The sequence below is a fragment of the Astatotilapia calliptera genome, chromosome 16 (genome assembly GCF_900246225.1).
Source record: "Astatotilapia calliptera chromosome 16, fAstCal1.2, whole genome shotgun sequence".
NCBI classification, from domain to species: Eukaryota; Metazoa; Chordata; class Actinopteri; order Cichliformes; family Cichlidae; genus Astatotilapia; species Astatotilapia calliptera.
The window spans coordinates 23,187,147-23,209,384 of record NC_039317.1 but is presented as its reverse complement, the minus strand read 5'-3'; positions in this window follow the sequence as shown (position 1 = coordinate 23,209,384).

Here is a 22,238-nt window from a genome sequence, read left to right as displayed (position 1 = left end):
GAATGTACAAAACAGTGACGTCATGTTTTGTGACGAGGACCCAGGCACAGAGAGACTTGATGAATTTAAGAATCTTATGATTTAATAAGGAAATTTGCAGATTTGCACAGAGAGGGTGAAACTATGATGACTGATAACGGAGACTGCTGAAGACAACAGACGATGAGGACAGGGAGGAACAGGGTTTTAAATGCACCAAGGAGACAGTCAGAGGGAACTCGGGACAACCGGAGACATTTAAGGATGTAGGGACTGACAGAGACAGGGAAGAAGTCTCATTGTGACGAGTAAAGTTTACCTTGCCTGCATGGGCAGCTCTCTGGGTGCTCAGCACCCCCAAAGCGCTGATCCTAGAATCGCCCCTGATCTGATCTTGGCTCAGAAAATACTGCAACAAAGTAAATTATAAACCAGCTCCAAGTGTTACAATCGTGAGCCAAAATGCTCTTTTTCTTCTGTTTTGTTTTTGTTCTACTTATTTGTAAGTTAGTGTTTAACACCAGCCTTTTCTGTAGTGCCAGGAAAATTGTTTTGCACGACCTTTTGATTTCATGAAATCTAGATAGATGTCTTAATTTGCAGCATTTGTAACTATTCCAAGGTACCATGCATTTTTGTACACAGCATCCACATCTATGCTAGTATTAACTTGTACCACTGCTGGTGTTGTTGCAGTGCTACTGACCTTCTGGACGATGGTTGTACTTTCTTTTCCAAGCAACCTGCAGGTTTTCTGCTTAGTCTTTTTTTTTTTTTTTCTGCTTAGTCTGAGTGACTGGAACAAAGTGCGATGGCTGCAGGTTTTCTTGAAATATCTTTCTTTATTCAAAAGGTTCCTTCAACCTTGCACTCTTGGCATCAACACCAGTGGCTGAAATGGAGAACTGAGTAATTTCTGAGATGTGCTCAAATAGTTGCTGTGAAGTCAGCATATGCTCACTGTTTGTTTGCTGCTTGTTGCAAATTGGCTCTGGCTACAAGGCGTTTAATTTAACCACCAGTTCAATCGCATACCTTTTAGCCATGGTTAATTTCAAGAGTAGCTTTTCTTTTGGCATTTATCCTCCGTGAAAACACAGATTTTAGAGGTTTCTTGATCCATGATGTTTTGCCACAATGTCTCAAAATAATATTCTCATCAGTACTGATTTTATGACATTTGCTGAGCGTCACATGTTTATGACGACTAGTTGGAAAACCTCTATTTTTCTGATCTTGTGACTATCAAGACTTGCCCTGTTGCAAACAACATCACCAAAGATCCAAGTTAAACTTGCAAACCACACTTGTGTCCATGTTGTATGCATGCATAAGTATTCACTCGACATTATCGTGGTTTAAATCTATGAGTAAACACACTGTCAAATTCAACATTTAATGAGTGTTAAAAATAACGATATTAAAAATAAAATGTAACAATGTTTCCATTACTATATGTTATAAACATTAAATTTGTAGAGTGTTGCTGCTGAAACTATGATATACTCAATGATCTCAATGCTCAAAGCATAAAAAGTGCTGGAAAAAATAAGGAAACTTAAAGGTGCCAAATTTCAAGCCATCACTCTATATTGAATTAAGATAAGATAAGATAAGATAGAACTTTATTAATCCCTCGGGTGGGTTCCTCTGGGAAATTCGACTTCCAAAAAAAGCACAGCAACGACCAAAGTTACAGTTACAGAACTGTTATATATATATACACACACACACACACACACACACACACACACACACACACACACACACACACACACACACACACACACATATATATATATTATATATAAATTAATCAATTTAACAGTTTTTTTGCAGCCACATTCAAATGTCTGGACCTCAGATTTGCACTGTAGTGAATGTGGATTGTAATCATAAAAAGTTAAAAATAGACAAACTTACAGATTCTGTAAAATTGTTTGCATATGTTTTATATCCAAATTCACCTCACAAGTACATACATATATAAAGTGCATATATGAATAAACCAAAAACATGTTGGAGTACAAACCTTTTTATCTAACCAATAGGCTTGGTGTCAGGCTTGGAAACATTTCTTTCAGTGGAGCTCAGTAGAATGATACAATTACTCATCATTTCTGGCTTCAAGAAGCTTCATCTCTCTACGAGAGCGAGTGAAAGCCATTGTGGCATGGAGAGACACCTTTGACAGAGCCATGGGAAGAGATGGGGGAGTATATTAACAAAACACCGGTGGGAGCTTTGGTGATGAGAGATTGGTTAGTTGATGGTTCCAGCAGTACAGCCTTTCCATTCATTACCCCGTGCTGCTGTATCGGCACACACTGAAGCCCAAAGCCTTGTCTCGTCCACGGGGAATGACTAGACGAGCTGGACTCCTCATCAACCTTTCTGATCACCACTCACCTCTCTGAGGTGCCTTTGTGTCCCGTCTCTCTTCATTAAGATAGGCCTTAATGGACTTTTTGCAGGCCTCTGTGCTTGCAGAGAGAGATAGACTAGGGAGATGTAAAAGGGAATATGAGGCTGTGGATGAATGTGTTCTCCATCTTCAACAGCCTCAACAGGCTAAAAAGAAAGTGCCTTTCAATAATGAAAGGGCTTCCTTTCTATATTTGGTCTTAGAGAGAGAAAAATGGGGGAAAAGGGGGATAACTGAGGCATTTTCCTGGGGTCTTTCTATGGACAATCATAATTTGAAGCAGTACCACCTTTTTCGTGACTGGAACTTATTCCTTGCCATATTGGCAAACTGAGACACAGTTAAATGACGATCAACTCCAATCATATTACACATATTTTTATCAAGTCTGATCTATTTAGGCATTCAGAAATACACATTTTCTCTGGACTTTTCCAGCACACTTTTGACCAAAGCAACTTTCACTGTTGCTCTTTATTTTCTACTCTTTAGCTCATTTTTTCATTTGTTTTTTTTCTGTTAAAAACAGAGAACAGTTTGGGTTTGATTTTTTTTCTCCATTTTCCCCTGTGTCACTATATCTCTGGTCAGACTAACTTGTCCTCTAGGCTACTCAGCCTGTGTTTGGTATGGGTCTACTCATAATGCTCATGCATTGTCTGACATAAACTGACTGACTGTTATACAGTAGTTCAGGGTAGAGCAGGGTCTGCCTCTTGTGTTTGTATATGACTTAATGGGTTATATTATACTTTTGTTTGTCTTTAACTTATCATACACTTTTTTACAGTGTGTATTCAGTATTTCTTCTCAGTTTACTGCTTTGATAAAATCTGTGTTATGCTGTTTGCCACTCCAAATCTAAAGAAGAATGACAATCACTTTGAGTGCACCTATTATTTAAAAAGTATATGAATCTTAATTACTCAGTGAATACAACAAAGATCTAAAAAGATTTTGTGTGTTAAGAACAGAGAGATATCTCATCTGGTTATGCCCCACAACTACTATAAGATGAAGGTTTTGTATTCAGCAAAGGGTCACTCTCATTAGTCACATCCTTATATTGCACAATAATGAATGAAATTAGGTAGCTCATTAGCAAGCGACTAGGTGATATGCGATCTCATTTGAAGAACATGTGCCTTCTTTAGTTTCAGTACTGATGAGGATGTTACTGGAACAGGAAGGTGTTTCACTTGGAAGCTGCTTTGTTGCTCATCTTTGAAGGTTTTACATAAGACATAGAAATGAAATCAATTTGTCACATATGTGATCTCAATTACTGAAAAAAAAATGAAAGCATCGTTAGATCATAATAAGAAAATGGTTCATCATCCACAACTTTCATCCTAACCTTTATAATGCAAGACTGAGATAACACTATTAAACCTACTATACTGGTAAACCCAACTTGAGAAATTACAGGTCAGGTCTACATACCTAAAAAAAAAAAAAATGGATGTATCCATTATGGATGAAATCCTATTCATTAAGTTAAAAGAGAAGGACAGAAGGATACAAGACAATTGTAGTATAATGCTGCCTGTATATTACCAATAAAAGAATAGTTACTACACAAACAGAACAGAAAAAGCCCCAAGCAGAAAAATAAATATGCCTTGTAAGTGTGGGCTAAATACATAATTTCCACATCTATGTGCAAATACGTTTGAATGAATAGAGCAAAATAATGTGGTAGAAGATCTTGGATGTGAAGTGTAAAAGGGTGATGATATATAGCCTTTAAAGTTGATGAGCAAAGTATGCCAGGTCAGTGAAAACAAGGATTAGACGGTCAGACAGTACTTTCCATCAGACAGGTTACTCGTATCTGATGGAAAATCAAATTGGCAAGACAGGGAGCAGGGTGGTTTCAAGACAGTGGGCATGTCTTACCATTGGTGTAGCGGTTTCCAGTGGCCAGGCAAGAGACTAGTAATGAAATCAGAAGCCCTCTGGGGATCGGGCAGGCAGCTAACTGCACAGGTGGGACCTCTGAAGTGGAATAGCTGGATACAGGACTTCCAGGCATGATAGAAGATGGCCAGAAGGTTGGAAGACATAGCAATCAGATACCAGATGGGTATCAGGAGACAGGCGGACAGATGTCGTCAGGGTGACTAAGAAGCCGTCCAATATTTTACCCATCACAAACCAGGTGCATTGTTATCTTACTCATTATTTCACAAATGTAACAAATTTGGTCAATGGGGGGGAAGACAAAAAAAGGTCTCCTAACAAGCCCAAAGTACAGTCTATTTGATAGTATTATTAGCTTTAATGAATTTAAATAAACATTTTAAATTAAAATGATTTTTACCGTTTCAGTTAGAAATAAGGCTTTATACCCATACCGCTGATTTTTGGTAAATTCTAGCATTGATGCTTCCACTGTCATTTGATGCAACTGCCAGTTTAAAACCTTTTTAGACCAAACTTTGCAAAATTGTAATTTTAATAGGTTCAAACTAAAAGCATTAAATATGTATCAAAACTTGGGAGAACAAAACATTCTAATAATGTTAGATCCACTTTAAAGAAAGTTTCACTAACAAAAGTTAACAGAGGCTAACAGCAAAAACAACAACGCTTATTGACAAAAAGGTTCAGCATGTCAGCTCGGTATCGCTGTTACTGGTGTGAGCTTCACTGACTCACAGACTCACATCAGCCTCCTTTCCCAGTGCTTCACAGCCTCCACAGTAAACGGACGTGGACAACAACTGAGGTCAACAGCAGACTGACAGTCTGTATTCCCTACAGATGAATGGCAGCCAGAGCCCACTGGAGCTAGGATAAAGCATTTGAATTGGGAGTGGTAACCTGATTATTTTATTACTATATAATAACGATTTAAGTGTAATTGGGAGACATCCGTTGAAGCATGGACTTCAATGAGCAACCCTTTTTCAGAATCTTTCACATTGTTTTAGGTTGTCTGTTTGAAGGACAAAAAAAATATCAATGTTAGGGTGTTGGGCCACAGAGGGAAGGGGGGGGGGGGGGGGGGGGAGAGAGACAGACAGACTTGCTTTCATGATTTAAAAGATTTCCCTGCTTAGTTTACTATTTCCACTGAAAAACACCTCTTCTCTCGCTCTCTCTCACACACACTAACAGGCACAGCCATGTGTACAAAACCACAGTCACATCACAAGGACAAAATGCACCATAATAAGAGCTGTGAGTATCCATTATGTTATAAAAAGGGGGGAAATGATTGATGCACATAGGAATTAAAGTTCAATTGAAGGACGCAGCTCCCTGTTATGGCAGCTATTCATCAATTAGTTCCAGAAACACCCCTCTTGCAAAGAGAGAAAAAAATTGAAGGTAACTCATAGTTTCTTTACTTTACTGGCTACTTTTAATTTGATGGGGGAAGGGTAACTCTCTCCTGATAATTTCCCTACAACAGAATATTTAAGAAGGTGGAAGCTGAGCATTTTTAACTTCGACTGTTGTTGGTTTTTTTTTAATGTATAAACTTCAAAGAATGTAAGGCTACCTGTAATTTCTTGGTCTGATTTTTAAACATCTCCAAAGAGGGGTGTAATGTTTTGCTAGTATCCAGACATGCAAACTGAACTGGGATGATGAAAGTGACAGCAACTAAGATTAATCCAAATTAACACTGCAGGCATTATTGATAATCTGTTTTTTGTTTTTTGTTTTTTGAAGATTTGCTGCATTGCTCTATTTTATTAGTTTATTTCTATTAGTTTATTTCATTACAATCTTCAGGTATTAAAGTCTACCATTTTTTTTTTACAATATACTGTGCTCCAGTCTGTCATAACACATTATACTGTAAGAGAAGTTGTTTTTCTGTTACATCACAAAAGGCAGTATCCCCTAAATTGAGCATGTCTGGTAGTAGTAAACAAGGACAGGCCAATCCCTATGTACACTTAGCAAAGGTCAAGCGATGTATGTGTGTGCAAAACATGTAACAATATCTAGATTTTTCAAGTAAGCAAGTATAAAAAGCTAGTAAGTTGACACTAGTATAATACTAAGTCCACAGTGTTGCAGATAATGCATGAAAGTTATGTTAGACCCTATGGTGTGTGTTTAAGGTCTTTTTTTTTTTTTTTTTTTTTAAATCTGTGTAGATTAGATATATAGCAAATTGTTTACTAGTCCTTGAGAGACCACAAGGGACTTTATGGAAAATGTATAAGAGTGTGTTATATCTGTATTTTGTTTTGCTGTTTTGTATGATTTCGGGATTCAGGAAGTAAAAAATAAAATGAAATCTACAATTGTCTGTAGTCATCGTCTAGTCTAGTATCCCAAGTACTGTATGTACTCTTTGACAATCATATACTTTATGAAACTGGTAAGGGTCTGCACAATAAAACATGTTCCACAGAGAGTGACAGTTCAGCAGCCTTTTGACATTGTGAATAGCGAAAAGCTCAGTTGCTCCATATTTGGCAACTTGCTTGTAACAGCAAATAACGCCATCCTCTAAGCTTTTTCAAAATCTTCACACGTTTTTCTATCACAGGTGCTGAATGCTTCTTTGAAATACCAGACAATGTCTCTTACACTTTTATACTGCAATTGAGCTGAAAACCAATAAAGCACCAAGCTTCCTTGACATTTTGCAGCTTTACCTGTGTCAATTTTACCGTACATTGTTTCTGACGGAGGTAATCCGTGACACAGAGCTTTGATCAGGCACTTGTTTATGGTGCTGCAATCTAAGGTCTTAATCTGCTAGGGAGATATCAGATAGTGTCATCCCTGGGTGGTGTTGAGTGGCTAGGAGAGTGTCTGGTCGTGACTTCGTGTGCACAGGAGGGGATTAGCTGAGAACAATACTGAGAGTAAGAGGAAAGTAGAGATACATAGAAATTATAATACAGGTAGAAAGATGCCTGTGCGTATATTTAAACAAGAGATTCATGATGACATTATTGTAATTGCAGAATATGCAAGATAAAAGTGAAAGAAATTTTTTCTGCAGTTATAAGGTGTAACTGCATGCTTACAGTTAAAAAAAGAAAGACAAACGGCACTCACTGAAAACAACTTCTGCTGTCTAAATGACAGAACAGGTTGGTTGTTTTTAGCGGCTCTAATGAGGCAGCATAAATATCAACATTACATTTAGAGTCTAAGGGCATGGTAATAGCTCAAATCAAAAACAGAATTTATACACCAAGTGTGCATATTGTATGATTACAATGTTTGCCCAGTTCTGGAAATTATAACAATTTGTTTGAAAGTAGTACCTTTCACTGCACAGTTAGGCACAGGCAAATGTCTCATGTTGGCATCATGGATGTATCTCCTGTATTCCACTGTGGGGAAACTGTCATTGCAAATGGCTATATGGCAACCAAATAGGTTGATTTTGGACTTGGGTAAGTTGCTTGTTTTAGTCTTTTTTTGAGCTACTTTACTGCTGATAGGTGGTTGAAGAGTTTTGCAAAAAAAAAATTTTGGCTTCGCAGTTTAAGCATCACCACAGTAAATCATCTGCCTCTATCTCACCTAGCTCTATAGCAGGGGTGTCCAACTCCAGTCCTCGAGAGCTACCGTCCTGCAGCTTTTAGACGCATTCTCGTTCCGACACACCTGAATCAAATAAATGGCTTGTTATCAGGCCTTTGCCAAACTTGATGGCATGTTGAAGAGGTAAACTAACCATTTGATTCAGCTGTGCTGGAGTAGGAAAGCATCTAAATGCTGCAGGACATTAGCTCTCGAGGACTGGACTTGGACACTTTTGGTAAAAATGGTAAATGGCCTGCATTTGTATAGCGCTTTACTCAGTCCCTAAGGACCCCAAAGCACTTTACCCATTCACACACAGGCAAGCTACATTATAGCCACAGCTGCCCTGGGGTGCACTGACAGAGGCGAGTCTGCCGGCCACTGGGCCCTCTGACCACCACCAGTAGGCAAACATGGGGTTAGTATCTTGCCCAAGGATATTTGGCATGCAGCCAGGAGGCAGCCTGGGATCGAACCACCAACCTTCTGATTAGTGGCTGACGTGCTCTGCCACCTGAGCTACAGCCACCCTCTTGCACTATAGCATCCACTTCTGTCACACCAACCCCCTGCATGTCCTGCTTCACTACATCCATGAATCTTCTCGGAGCTCTAAAACTCTGTGTCATATGTTTTTGTTAGTGCCATGGTCTCACTACAACCTTGTGAACCTTCCATTTCACTCTTGCTACTGTCCGTCTGTCACAAATCACCCCTGACAAGCATCTCCTCCCAGTCCACCGTGCTTCCACTTTCCTCTTCACCTGTTGTGTGGACTGTCTGTTGCATTGAGTGGTTGACCTCAGGTACTTAAACTCATCTACCTTCACTATCTCTACTGCTTGCATGCTGACCTTTCTATGCGCTTGTTTCTCATTCACACACGTTTTCTCTCTTGCTACTGACTTTGATTTCTTATTTATCCACAGCATACCTCCACTTCTCAAAGTTCTCTTCCACATGACCTCTACTCTCACTGCAAGCCACCATGTCATCTGCAAACATTAAAGTCTATGGAGATGCTGGCCTGGCTAGATATGTCACCCTGTCCATCATCACTTCAAAGAAGAAGGGGCTCAGAGCTCATCCCTGATACTCTAACCCCACCCCAACCTTGAACCCAATTGTAACTCTTCGTGCACATCTGACCACTGTCTTGCTGTCCTGTTTTTTTCCCTCTTTGTTTTCAAGTCTGTTTGTGGTTTGTTTGAAAATTCTAAATAGCAATTTAAGTCTTTGATTTTTATGTTTTTGATATTCTACTTTTCCAGAACTAGTTTGGGTCTCTTTATTTAGTCAGTCTCTGTGTGATGATCAGGCAAGGGTATAGTAAAATGCTAATTTATTTTAAAAAATTCCCTAATACTGTGAAGGGAGATACAAGGCTGTTTAGATACAAACAGCCTTAGTTTGGCAACACCTGGTATGCCACTGCCATGTTCAGATTAAAAGACACGAGAGAGAATTGAAGAAAAATGCCTAAAAGAACAGACGGAAAAGAAGGCTTATCATTTTTCAAACTGATGTTTTCCTCAGGACAAGTCTGGGAGGAGGACAGAGAGACAAAGCAAGAAAAAAGGGGAAAAATACCACAATAAGAAATGCTAATATGCACTGAAATTAATTAAATGATGTCAAGTTTGATTTTATCTGACAGGGAGGTAATTTGTCTCTCTTTGGCTGCCTGTGGACTATGGCATTGTCAGTATTTGTGTGTGTGTGTGTGTGTGTGTGTGTGCTGGTGTATGCATGAGTTTTGTAATTGCTTTGTGCCAATGAGGCACCTTCTCTCTATTCCATGTGACTGTAATATGAGCATTTTTTTTTTGCACTTCCCTGTGATTTTCAAAGTGGGATATGTCAGCTAAATCACATGGGGACAGGACATGAAAAACAGTCTTGTGTCGAGATCAGAATCGTGTTGATTTATTTGTGTAACGCTTTTAGAACAAAATCATATGAAGCTGCTTTAACAGAAACAGTGACGGCACACAACCAAGGAAAATTTGTACGTGGGGAAAAAATGGAAACCCTGAGAAATTATTTTAAAAGGCAGCTTTGGTTGTGTGATCAAAAAATTAAGTAATGCCATTTGAAATGCTACAGTAATGCAAATCCATTTAGCAAAACTGTATTCAGTCAGCACTGAATTCAAGCTGTGCATTCAAGCTGACAATACAACCCTAAAGACTCATTCAAATTAGAATGTTTAAAATGTCTTCCTAGCATTTTACTGTATTTAAATTTCAGTCTTGATCTTTTTCTGAGTGTAAACATCTTCATGAAAAATCTCTGGCAGACAAAGAGGTTGTGGATTAACAGTAGAAGAAGTTCTGGTCTAATAACCTGCTCCAGTAACCTTACATTCCCCTGATTTCTTCCACCAGGACTAAAGTCTTCTGACCTTTCCTCTGTTACGCATTTTCAGCCCTTGTGATTTGAGAAGGTGAAGGGTTAAGACTGGGATCTTTTGTGGGAGGATCCCAAAGGTTCTCCTTTGGTGTGGGTCTAACATGAGGAAAAAAAATCTAAGAAGAGGTCAGCACCAAGCAGCAACCTCAGGGGCTGAAAGTGAAGCCAGTGCTAAAATGCCAGTAACTGCAATTCCCAGTCATCAGAGGAATTGTATTAAAACTTACATAAATGCATACTTAAAGGTGTAGCCACTCAGAGTGAACTGTTTTACTATAAAGGGCAGTTCAGTGGTTCATTTCTTTATTCAGCAGTTCTTTATTTCTTTAAAACAAAAAGTCACATTTTTACCATGAAAGGTAACAGTGTAACAGTTTCAGCACAATACCATGATTTATACCCTTTTCTACTAATAACCTTTTTTGAGAGTTTCTCTACATGCAATCATCACCTCTTCTTTTGATATAGTGGTGTAAAATGCAGAACATCTTTGTGTCCAATCAGTACTGACTGTCCACTTGCAAACTGCACCTTAAAACTCTGTGCCCACAATCATAGCAAAACACTGGTACATCACTGTAGGAATTGTGCACTGATTGTCCTATTGTTATGAAAAAAAGCAGATTCAATTACAGATAAACAAACTTAAACATGGTGGATGGCAACAAGAAGCCTTGAAGATGGACAACATTAGGTGGAAACCACCTGAACTGTGCTGCATACCACTGTCACTGTGTGGGCACACAGATACCGGGAAGTGATCAAAACGGGTGGTAGAATGGTGGAAAATATAAAGCAAAAAGCACTGCAGTTTTGCCTTTTGCAACATGGTTTATGTTTTTAACTGACAACTGATAACAGCTGACTACTTAGACCTCAGAGAGATGAAAAAGCAGGAGTCTGTACCAAGACCTTTTTCACTTTCAACCTGTCCTGCTCTCCTGATTGGATGCCCTATGATTTCATCATATCTCCAAGAAATTAAATTCAACCAGAAAGGTCACACAGTGAGAGAGATCCAGACAGCATTGCGATGCAAGTGATGGACTTTCAGGAATGACCTAAATATAGCAGCTCTGTATAAAGTGCTTTAAAGGTTCATAAGAACATGCCCATGTATGAGAAACTTAATAATACATAGCTTTATTTTATTTATATTTTACCCATTTTCTTTTGATCACAGTGTGTGATCAAAACCATTTGTTACATCATCTCACATGTTGCTTTGACTTACAGTTCAACATTTAGTCCTCTTCATAGAAAATAGAAAGAAATATGTTGTATATTACGGTGGCCCCTAGAGACAAAGCACGTACAAACTCCAAAACACTTGCAAACTCCAAAACACATGCAAACTCCAAAACACTTGCAAACTAAAAAACAAATGCAAACTCCAAAACACTTGCAAAATCCAAAACACTTGCAAACTAAAAAGCACATGCAAAGTCCAAAACACGTGCAAACTCCAAAACACGTGCAAACTCCAAAACACGTGCAAACTCCAAAACACGTGCAAACTCCAAAACACGTACAAACTCAAAAACACATGCAAATTCCAAAACATAACGGAAGTGCTCCAGGACGCTAGGGGCAGTGTTGAGCTCGATTTGCAAAATAAACGGCAAGTTTGTCTGTATGGGACGGTCTAGTCTCCGTCGCGCTTCCCAGGTTGCCTAGCAACCATGATACTAATCGCTGGAAACGTGTCATACAACTTGGTTTGACAGAAATGAGGGAGAACATATTTTGTTCATTTGTTTGTTTGTTTCTACAAGAGCTTTGTGTGATTTGATAAGTATCTGAGGCTGAGACCACGGGACAGTGATTTTTGGGCTTCATTTCTGTACTGAACAGTTATTTCAAGATTAATTAGTAAATAAGAATTAGCTGATGTTGTTCATGAGACTAAAGTCATATCACTTTGGTAATGTAAATATAATATGGCCAATATTATAGTTATTATATTAATCATTATTAGCTATTACAGCAGTGAACATGAACTCTGTGTCAAATACTGAGCTTCAGTACAGATTCAAGTTGCAGTTATTTATATGTCTTATGACCTTAAATCTTCACTCAAAGACAAGTATCTTTGACAGTGCATATACAGGTGTATCATATATATGAGACAAATATTGTTCCTTCAGTATGTTGGCATTACTAAATTTGGCTCATTGCTTACATATATTTATAAAAAGAAAATGTACAAGCTGTGATAACTGTTTCTGATAAAATGAAGAGTAGACTGATATATGAAATATTCCTTTATTGGGTGAGAAAATCAGACCATGTCATAACTGCTTTAAGTCATACAGAATAGATATCAGAGCCTTAAACAGGCTGGCTTCTGCTAAATGGGTCAAACTGGGCACAAAGTATACAAACACATACAGTAACATCCTTATAGAATATGATGTAACACTATAGATCAACTTACCTCAGAATATATAAAGCATATAAACAATTACAGCAATATGATGCAACAAACACAGCAGTGCTACTGATCCAAAATACTCAAAGCTTCATAGAACTGGAACAAACATTTATTTTTAGGTCCATTCTGCTGCTGATACATACTTTAGGTTTCTGAATATTACACTTGTTACTGCCTTTCATAGTGTGTAACTTGAAGGCCCTTGAGTACTTTCTCCCACACTGAAAACACTGGAATGATAAAATGATTTGAACATTACCTAATAAGACTGATTCAGGACAGACAATTAGTTATTTTAAACTTTTCTAGCAGTCCTTCACAAACAGGGAACAGTCTGTCTATTCTCTCCATCTGTCAGCTGCTGCTGGCTCTTCCTCCTCCTCTTCCTCACACACTGTTGAGTTTGTCCTGGTGGATCATCAGGGGTGCAAAGCCTCACAGATGATGTGCAGCAGTGTGTCCCTCAGTCTGTCCTCACTCTGGACACTTGCAGTTGTCACACATGGAAATCAAATGTGTGATAAGCTGCAGGATTCAAACACAAGTGTGACTTATAAACACATGTTCATACTTTTATTACACAATCAGAGAGAAAGAAACAGAGAGCGAGTGCAGGACAGACAGACAGGTGAAAGTCTCAGGTGTATACACTGCTACAAAACAGCACAAAAGAAGGAGGATTTAGTGTTTGTGTTATTATGAAACAAGAGGAGTTCCCAGATGGTACAGTGAACACCTGTGTGACTCCTGCGATTAAAGCATCTTTCTTTCAGCTTAACGAGTGAACCGTCAGCTCGTTCAAACACACGTTAAAGTCCGTTTGGCTCAACACCACCGAACAGAGGCAGCAATATAGCAGAGCTAACATTAACAGTGCAGTGGATCCTGCTTGTGCCGTGATATTCAGGACTGCAAACCGAGCAGCATCACTGACTTTCAGCTTGTTGTGTTTGTGGATATATGACTGACTTTAATTATCCACAAAATCATCACAATCTCTGTAAGATTAAGGTCGACTATATATATATTTTTTAAAGTAAAGGCTTTAAAACCAAGTTAATTCTGAAAGTACAGACATCGCTAATGTCACATAACTTTCCCGACATGTGGCCAACAATAATGGTTTAATGTTTTTCATTAAAAAAATATTTGCGCATAAATAAGTGACATAATATTCAGTACTTACTTCTGAAAGTTTACTCTTCCTCCGCTCCGCTTCCACCGTTTTTTTTCGGCAAAATTATCCACACCACCACCGCACTATGAAGTCTGGGATATGTTGGGCCATGAAGGCTACACCGACCCATCCTTAAAATTCAGGGAAATTAAGGACGCATTTGAGGGCCGCATGTAGAGCAGCCTTCTCTTGTCGCTGTGACGTAATCGGCCTTAAAATGCAGCCTTTAAGGCTGCAAACCCCAAATCCGGTCATTGGTACTTCCTGGCTTGTGTAGTTACTAGGTAACAAAAGCTCAACACTGCCCCTAGCGTCCTGGAGCACTTCCATTGTGTTTTGGAATTTGCATGTGTTTTGGAGTTTGCAAGTGTTTTGGATTTTGCAAGTGTTTTGGAGTTTGTACGTGTTTTGGAGTTTGCACGTGTTTTGGAGTTTGCAAGTGTTTTGGATTTTGCAAGTGTTTTGTAGTTTGTACGTGTTTTGGAGTTTGCAAGTGTTTTGGAGTTTGCATGTGTTTTGGAGTTTGCATGTGTTTTGGAATTTGCATGTGTTTTGGAGTTTGCAAGTGTTTTGGAGTTTGCAAGTGTTTTGGAGTTTGTACGTGCTTTGTCTCTAGGGGCCACCGTAGTATATGGCCATTTAAACTAAAATAATGAGATATTCTACGAAATTGAATATAATAAGAAAAAATACACACAGGCACACAAATTCCCACAATTGGACAGTCACCATTTGTTTCTCTCAGCCGTAGAGGTCTATAAGCTCTTTTTAGTCTCTCACACTAAGTGCACAGAGGATAGGAAAAAAAAAACACTCCACATAGTAGAGATCTTCACCAAGGCCAAATAAACTGCTACATTCACAGTGAGCATTTTGCCATGTGGATAAGCCAAAGTTTACAGTCTAATAGTATTGCTGAGAGAACAGTCTCCGAAATCAATAATGCTCTCCATGGTGTAGGCATTAATGTGAACAAAAAGCTGTGATCAGGATATGCTCATTGACAAAAAAAAAAAAAAAAAAGAAGCTATACAGGGTGGGCCATTTATATGGATACACCGTAATAAAATGGGAATGGTTGGTGATATTAAAGTCTTGTTTGTGGCAATTTGTATATGTGACGGGGTAAACTCCTCAAGATGGGTGGTGACCATGGAGGCCATTTAGAAGTCGGCCATCTTGGATACAACTTTTGTTTTTTCAATAGGAAGAGGGCCATGTGACACATCAAACTTATTGGTAATGTCACAAGAAAAACAATGGTGTGCTTGGTTTCAACGTAACTTTATTCTTCATGAGTTATTTAGTTATTTAAGTTTCTCTTTGTTCACAGCCATTGACATGTTGAAGAGGTTAACACGTGAGGAGCGGATCGAAATTGTGTTGATATCTGGTGAACGCAGTAACCGAGTCATTGCAGCAGATTTCAATGCAAGAAACCCTACGAGACCACCCATCTCCCATGCTACAGTTAGCAAACTGCTTGCTAAGTTTCGTGAAACTGGTTCAGTGTTGGATTTGCCAAAATGTGGACGCAAGAAAACTGTCACTAATGAAGAAACATCAGTAGCTGTCCTAGCTTCATTCAGCAAGAACCCGCAGCGTAGCACTCGCCGCATGTCACTGGAGAGTAGTCAAACATCCCTTCGGCGGATATTAGCTACTCACAAATGGCACCCTTACAAACTCCAGCTACTGCAGCATCTCAACAAGGATGACCCAGATCGACGCACAGAATTTGCAGAATGGGCAAAACAAAAATTGGAACAGGACCCTCAGTTCACGCAGAAGATTTTGTTCAGTGATGAGGCAAACTTTTATGTGAATGGTGAAGTTAACAAACAAAACCACCGCTATTGGTCTGACACTAACCCACATTGGATGGATCTCTCCAAGACTGTTGGAACAACAAAAGTGATGGTTTGGTGTGGTATATGGGGTACAACGATAGTGGGTCCATTCTATATCAATGGAAACCTCAAGGCCACTGGATATTTGAAATTGCTACATGATGATGTGTTTCCCTCTTTATGCACTGAAGCTGGCACGTTCCCTGAGTTTTTCCAGCAAGATGGTGCACCACCACATTATTGGTGGCAGGTCCGAGCATTCCTAGATGAACAGTTTCCTAGAAAGTGGATTGGTCGTCGTGGGCCAATTGAATGGCCCCCAAGGTCTCCCGATCTGACCCCCTTAGACTTTTATCTTTGGGGTCATCTGAAGTCAATTGTCTATGGTGTGAAGATACAAGATGTGCAGCACCTGAAACTATGGATACTGGATGCCTGTGCTGGCATTTCTCCTGCGGTGTTGCTATCAGTGTGTGAAGAGTGGGAGAAGAGGGTTGCATTGACAATCCAACACAATGGGCAGCACATTGAACACATTTTATAAGTGGTCAGAAACTTGTAAATAACTCATGAAAGAATAAAGTTATGTTGAAACCAAGCACACCGTTGTCTGTGAAGGTTCTCAGTCATCCAGGTCATCGTCGTCAAATGAGCTTGCAAAGAAAAGCGTCTGGACTTCTTTAAGTTACTTGAAGACGTTTCACCTCTCATCCGAGAAGCTTCTTCAGTTCTAAGGTCAAATGGTGGAGAGTCCCAGATATAAACCTAGTGGGAGTATACCCCCACAGAGGGTCCCCTGATGATCCTCTAATTGCCTGAGCCAAGGTGTGAAACTGGGTGTGGGTCCCAATCAGCCAGAGTTTCGGGTGAGTTCATTGTGAAACCTGGCCCCACCTTATCATGCGAATTCCTGAGATCAGATGGCCCAGGATGTGAGTGGGCGTTAAGGGGTCTGGGAAGGGATCTCAAAACTGGATTATAGATGGCAGAGAGTTGGTGTCGTAAACCACCGCCTCTGTTCAAAGATGGTTGCTCACAGTGGAGATAGATGGCTTCTTTCACTCCTCTTTCAAACCATCTGTCCTCTCTGTCCAAAATGTGAACATTGGCATCCTCGAAAGAGTGTCCTTTATCCTTAAGATGCAGATGGACTGCTGAGTCTTGTCCTGTGGAGGTGGCTCTTCTATGTTGTGCCATGCGATTGTGAAGTGGCTGTTTGGTCTCTCCAATGTAGAGGTCTGGGCATTCCTCGCTGCACTGTACAGCATACACCACATTGTTAAGTTTGTGTTTTGGCGTTTTGTCTTTCGGGTGAACCAGTTTTTGTCTGAGCGTGTTGCTGGGTCTGAAATACACTGGGATGTCGTGCTTGGAGAAAACTCTCCTGAGTTTTTCTGATACACCGGCTACATAGGGGATGAAGTCCAGATGCTTTTCTTTGCAAGCTCCTTTGACCAAGCACACCATTGTTTTTCTTGTGACATTACCAATAGGTTTGATGTGTCACATGGCCCTCTTCCTATTGAAAAAACAAAAGTTGTATCCAAGATGGCCGACTTCTAAATGGCCACCATGGTCACCACCCATCTTGAGGAGTTTCCCCCCTCACATATACTAATGTGCCACAAACAGGACTTTAATATCACCAACCATTCCCATTTTATTACGGTGTATCCATATAAATGGCCCACCCTGTACTTTGTGCTAATCGCCACATACTAGTGTACTAACACTATTTAAGGCATAGAATATAGCCACTGTGATGCCATTCATTGGTTTTGGACTACCTGTTTTAAAACTAAACAATATTAAAGCAACATTAGGTGTAATTATGTGGACCACTGCATTACCCAATCAGGAGCAAAAAGGTTCTAGACCACGGGTAGACCACGCCAGGTCTCGAGTGTCCTGCAGGTTTTAGATGTGTCCTTGATCCAACACAGCTGATTCAAATTACTAAATTACCTAGCCAACATGTCTTGAAGTTCTCCAGAGGCCTGGGAATGAACTAATCCTTTGATTCAAGTGTGTTGACAGAGGGTGATACCTAAAAACCTGCAGGACATTGGCACCCGAGGCCTGGAGTTGGAGTAAATGTGTTAAAATCATTGAAGTAGCGACAAATTATTCATAACCGTTATTAAAGATGCATGTGTAAATATCCAAACATGTAAATACTAAATATAAACACAAATATGACCATGGTTAGCTCTGCAAATAATGTAAGAAAATTTAACTAAAGTATAAATTCACTGCCACACCTGAAATTAGTGTTTAATGTATTTTAGAACGAGAAATGACCATATTTGGATCACACTGTGCACACTACGTTATCAGCCAATGCTTAGGCTTAGTGAGCCATTTTTGTTCATACTCAGGGGCAGTAAGCAATTAATTAGAGCTTTGAAAAAGATCAATTAAATTCTAGAATTTCTCTCAACAAAACTGAAGTAAAAATATGTGGGGTGATCTGACACTCACAGAATTTATATTATTCAGATAATTCAGTTAAAAAGCTACAAAAAGAAGGCATCAACAGTACAAACACAGTAAAAAATGAGGTCTAGCAAACAGTGACTGACTCCAGCTGCCTGTGTTGTGACTCCAGTATGGATAAAATATTTTAAAAATCGACTTGCTATCAAAAGGACTGTGATCATATTAGATAGTTCTCACAGTTTTAACCTGTAGTCTTACTGTTTATTATACATTGATATACAAACTCTTGGCAGCACAAATATAACCAGTGTTTCAATCACTACTCCAACAAATAAAGTATCACACATTACACTTTACTTTTAAAAAGTTTATTTAATTATCCCTAACATGCTCTGAGAAAACAAGCACATAATTACCAACAATATGAAAATTAGCCTAAGCATTTTGCAATTTTGCATAATTTTAAAAAGTTTAAATTTGTTCAGTATTGAACAGCAGAAATGAGGCTTTCTTGTCGGAAATAAGTAAAAAAAAACAAACAAACAACAAAAACAAAAAAACCCAGCGGCCGACACCTTAGACTGGTTGGTAATAAGTAGGGGTGGGTTTTGATTAGAGATTGAGAGAGAGAGAGAGAGAGAGAGAGAGAGCTCTACATGAAGTGTGATATATATATATATATTTTTTTTTTTTTGGTGGTGGAAGCAAAACCGCAAATGTACGAGGAAATTCGTGACAATGTTTATGTGAAGCGAAATATGAAGCGAAATGTGAAGCGTAGTTTGGATAGTCTTTGTGGCTGCTGGTTCAGTCAATATTGTTTGGAGAGAGACAAAAACCTGCAGCTTCAGAATCGAGCGCTGTCGGCTTTCAGCCCCGAAGGCGTGTCCGCGTCCTCGTACGTGCTGTCGGGTGAGAAAGGCGACATCTCACTGATTCGGATGCGTTGGGTCCACGTTTTGTGTTTACGTCTTTGTGCAGAATCCGTGTACCTGCTCTCATTTACTGTTTTAGCTGTTTGGTGGTTGTAGAAAATTTGTGAGGTTTAACCTGAGATTCTGGCGCTTCGGGCAAAATAAATTTATATTTAAAAATCAATTCAGGATTTTAATGAATCAATATCATGTTGTCCAAGCCAGAATCGATTTTAATTGATATATCGATAATCAAAACCCACCCCTACTTACAACTCCTTCAGTTACATGCTAGACATAAGCCTAGTATGTAAGCCTCTCAGCAAAACAAATAGATAAAGTAGTGTTTATATCTCCTCTTCTCAAAAGTTGTAGATCCCTCTAGCATTTTCCTCACTCATGTACTAAGCTCAAATCACCTGAATAAAAGGGAAACTTGTCGGAGCGGCCCCTGCCAGCAGTGGAGAGCAAGCCACGCAAAAGCTGAGGCAGGAGTGCTGGAGGTTCGGACGGCTGGGACACCTGCGTCTGGGACATTGGCATGGTCCCAATCGGGTTATTTTACTGCAGTGCACCAGTTTGTATTGGTGGATTATGCAACATGACGTCCTGAAGCAGCGCTACTGTGCACCATTTCCGCAAAGACTTTGGCACGTGTGCTGTTTCAGGTCTGCATCCGGAAAGAAATACTGATTAGAAAGAAAGAAAGTGTACTTCATTAATGGGGAAATTCTTCTCTGCATTTAACCCATTCACTCAGTGAAGCAGTGGGCAGCCATTGGGCGCCCGGGGAGCAGTGTGTAGGGATGGTACCTTGCTCAGGGGTACCTCAGGGTAGCTGTTCAGGGGAATCGAACCCCCGACCTTCCGATCATGGGGCTACCACTCTACCTACTGAGCTATTCCTGCCCCAGGGATAGCTGGGGCATTAACCAGGACACATTGTTCATGTCATGCGTTCAGGGCCTTACAGGTTACATAAATATAAAATACAAATTGTTCAGAAGGAATTGGTTTAGATGTCAAAAATGCAAGTAATACAAGACTCACATGTGCTTGGTATAACCTGTTAGTTTTTGTGGTGAAAACAGATGGGCCTATATGGTTCTACCAACTATCACAAGGTGAATGAGGTCTTGCACTTTGATGCATATCTTGTCCCAGATCCACGTGTCCTGGACTGGTTAGGCACTGCTCGTTTTTTTTTCACAACACTGGATTCGAGGGTTACTGGCAGATTCTGTTGTCTGTTGTTTCCAAAAAGGAAAAAAAAAAATGACCGTCTCTACTCTGTAAGGTTTTTACCAATTTGTCAGACTTTCATTTGGCTCTTTTGGGGCCCCAGCCACCTTCCACCTCTTCATGGACTGACTGCTATGTCTGTAGGCAGCTTACTTGAATGATGTTGTCATCCATAGCGACACCTGGGTGGCATGTGCAGTAGGTGGCCATGGTCCTGGAATTCCTGAGGCAGGTTGGGGTCACGTCGAACCTGAAGAGGTGTGCGGTTGGATGGAGGGAGAATATGTATTTGGAGTACCACTTAAAGGCAGGTAGCTGCACCCACAGTTGGAGAAAAGAGCAGCCATTGCAGCCTGCCCGTGTCTTGGGAACAAACAAGAGGTGAGGTGGATTATGAGGCTGGCTGGCTGGCTACTACCACTGGTTTGTGTCCGGCTTCATGAAGCTGGACAGGGTGCTCCAGATCTGTTCCATTTAATGGTTTAACCGGACTTAAAAGGCTCTCTGTGGGGAACCCCTGGTCCATACCCTTAACTTTTCCCTCCTTGTCATTCTGCAGATGAATGCTCGGGGCTGTTTTGGCCCAGCAGGTATGGGAGGGTCAACCGCCCTGTTGTGTTTATTGGCCAGAAACTGAGAGGGAGGTATGTGGCGGGGTGTGGTCTGCGGCTCTGCTGCAGGGGAGGGGTGGTGCAGTGGATTTAGTGGGCAGTGCCAGATAGGCAGGCAGGACAGCTGAGACTAATCAGAGAAAGAGAGAACAGTGCCAGGAACAAGGCAACTGAAAAGCTGTACAAGCAGCCTCGAGAGAGAAAAACATTGTAAATAAATCAACACTATTCCTGCAGCATCATATAAGCCCCTTTTCCATTAGTACCTACTCAGATTGACTTGACTTGAAACGACTGGTTTTCCATTGCAATTTAGTACCTCCTAATGTGTGTGGTCATTGTCATTACAACGTTTCAGAGTGTCCTGCGACACAATTAATGCGAGATGATTGCTACAAAAAAGGTGGACGGGGAGGCAAGAATATACCTGCTGCTCAGTCTCTGCCTTTTTGTCAGACTCTGGGACAACAGCATTGTGGGGGTTTTTAGTAGCAATTTCCTTCATTGCTGGGTTCAAAAATGGTGGTTTTGATTTTCGTGAATGAGACTCTTTCATGACTCATCGATTAAAGCTACTCGCCAGCCAATTGGTGGCATGCAGTCTGATGATTAGTACCTGGTTCTAGATGTTTCATTTTTTTTATCCAAGGGTCTGCTTCTTCTGTTGTAAAATATGTTGTAGAGTCCAAGATATTTAACCCCTAGTGGGGGTTATTTTTTGGAAGTAGTCCTAAGGGTCAGTGATTCACTATTGACCATATGGGTCATCACATGACCAGTGTTGGGTAAGTTACTTTAAATTAGTAACTTAGTTACATTACTAGTTACTTCTATCAAAAGTAACTCAGTTACTTCAAGTTACTTGTTACTTTCAGAGTAACTAGTTACTGGGGAAAGTAACTTTGGTTTGTCTCAGAATTCTCTTGTTAATGTGTTGCTTCCGTAACTGGATACCCAGCAAGATTGCCAGTCTTCTAGCTTGCTTACTTGCCACAAGTGCAGTGTGCCACCTACCAATAGAAAGGAAAAAATAATGTGCACATTTCCACGAGAGAAATCCCACGCCTGATTCTATCCTAGCCTGCTTTTTACATCCAACACAAAAACTGCAGTCGTGGTGCTTTCGATTGTACTGAGATCTCGGAAATTCTGCCTTCTGAATAGGAAGATGTAGGTAACACCAGACTGCAGATGAGCTGCATACAGAGCTGGACTGGGACAAAAAAAATCGTCCCGGGCATTTT